Genomic DNA, 2,131 nt, shown 5'->3' on the forward strand with positions numbered 1-2,131 from the left:
CAAACCATGTGAGGACTTAAAGGATATCGTAAACATGTAAGTTCTTCCTATTATTTTTCATAGTATTATTTTTAAATAAAAAAAATACATTCACCTCAAACACATTTTTTTATTATTTATATATATTAAAACATATAACATTTACCTATTTTTAAAATGTACCCATTGAACTTATTTACATAGGACTCTTCGAATATCTGCAAAGAAAACATCTAAGAGGGAGTCATCTTAGAAACTAGTGCAAGTGACATCCAAAAAATTTTCTTTACACATTAGCTTATGCATTTGCACCATTTATATATGTGAGTACTAATGTTATTTTATAATTGATCGATTAGTGTCCAAGACAAGGAGGGTTCGAATGTGGCTACTTTGTTATGAGATTCATTAAAGAGATAATTTTTTATCCTACAATTATTGCTTCAAAGGTATTACTTATTAAATGAATTGTACATAGTTTTAGGCTTCCAAATGTTATGCATTTTAATGTTATTTTCTTATTTGATTTCAGTTTTGTGATAAAAAAAAACATATTCTCAAGTAGAATTATATTTCCATTTATTCATTAGAAGAAGCACCCTTCGATGAAATTAGAGGAGAATGGGCTACTTTTGTGCTACAACTAATCATGAATCATGTTAATGCATCATGATCACCATGCATGGTGAGTCCCTTAGCTACTACATGAATTTTTCCATAGGTATTGTATAGTAATGCTTATTCTTTGAATAATGTTTCTATTTGAAAAAAAAAATAGTTCTTAGATTTGTTCATTTATGATAACATCGATCCATGTTTATTTTCTTCAATAAAAATCTCTAAAACTCATTAAATTTTGAAATGCAGGTATACACTCTTGGGATGGTGAAATGGAGAATAAAAAGAAAGAAGAAGGCAACAAGATTTTGGGTTTTTAAATGCAACTCTTATGTTATACGTTGTAGGACATAAACGTTACTTTAATTGCAACTGAGAAATTTAGATTTTTAGATGGGACTTTTATGTCATTTTATGGTTAGCCGGTTTTATGCTTAGGAAATGGAGGTATACATGAATCTTGGGATCTTTAACATTTCTAAATCATGTTTTGGTATGTATTCACTCTTCTTTTTTAGTTTTGATGGGTTTGATATGTTGGACGTACTATCCTTTTGTGAACATTTGATATACAAATATTATTAGATGATCAATGTATTATGAGTTATTCTAGAAACATTACAGAAAAATGAGTTAAATATAATATGATTGTTATATTTATGGACAAAATATAAATAGGTTAATCTTATTAATTCATAAGCATTACAAAAATCAACAACTAAAACCAATCATATCTTCCACAATAATTTACAATGATGTGATACCATAACTTAAAGGTGATGCATTTAATGTGACATCATAACTCAAAGATGATGTATTTAATGTGACACCCTATCATCACTAGAAATATATGGTGTCACTTCCAAATGGGTCACCATTTATCTACTTTGGTGTCACTTCCAAATATGTCACCAATTGGTACCCTCTATGGTGTCAGTGGAGAAAGTGACGCTATGTTGTAGTGACACCCTATGTTTATGGTGACTCGTTATAAATGTCACCATATACCTTTTTCCTTGTAGTGATTTACTCATCTTTAAGATGAGTAATGGGAGTTCATATTATGAAGCCTATAAAAGGCTTTTTACAAAAAAAATAAAATTCTCTTCCTCTCATTCTCTCTCTCTTTCTTTCATTCTCTCAATTTTCTCAACTCTCTTCTCTGATTCCTTCTTCCCATTATATATATTGTTAAAGTAAGATATATTTTATCTCTACTACTTTATTTGTGTTGCATTTATCCTTGTTTTACAACAAAAATTATATTTTAGAATAATTTTTATAAAAATTATGGTGAATATTTGAAGGCACCCAAAGCATATTAACTTGTACTTAATAAAGATAAGGCCATATTGAATGTTTTGATATTGGTTTATGAAACTACTTAGAGGAGAGTGAATAGGCGGTCCTCTGCTTACAACACTCAAATTGAAGTTTTAAATATTTTTATTAACTCTTAATTTAATCAATATATGTAATTAATAAATAGAGCAAAGAATAATCTTACACTTGACATGTGATGTACATGGAAAAT

At 28.4% G+C, this 2,131-nt stretch overlaps 1 long non-coding RNA gene across 1 annotated transcript; it reads left to right on the forward strand.

Moving 5' to 3' along the window:
- The first annotated feature begins 286 nt into the window (after positions 1–286).
- Positions 287–1,204, forward strand: LOC132255098 (uncharacterized). Its single transcript, XR_009467681.1, has 2 exons — positions 287–664; positions 847–1,204. It is a non-coding gene; the product is annotated as an uncharacterized LOC132255098 (long non-coding RNA).
- Positions 1,205–2,131: the final 927 nt, after the last annotated feature.

The sequence above is a fragment of the Vitis vinifera genome, chromosome 14 (genome assembly GCF_030704535.1).
Source record: "Vitis vinifera cultivar Pinot Noir 40024 chromosome 14, ASM3070453v1".
NCBI lineage: Eukaryota > Viridiplantae > Streptophyta > Magnoliopsida > Vitales > Vitaceae > Vitis > Vitis vinifera.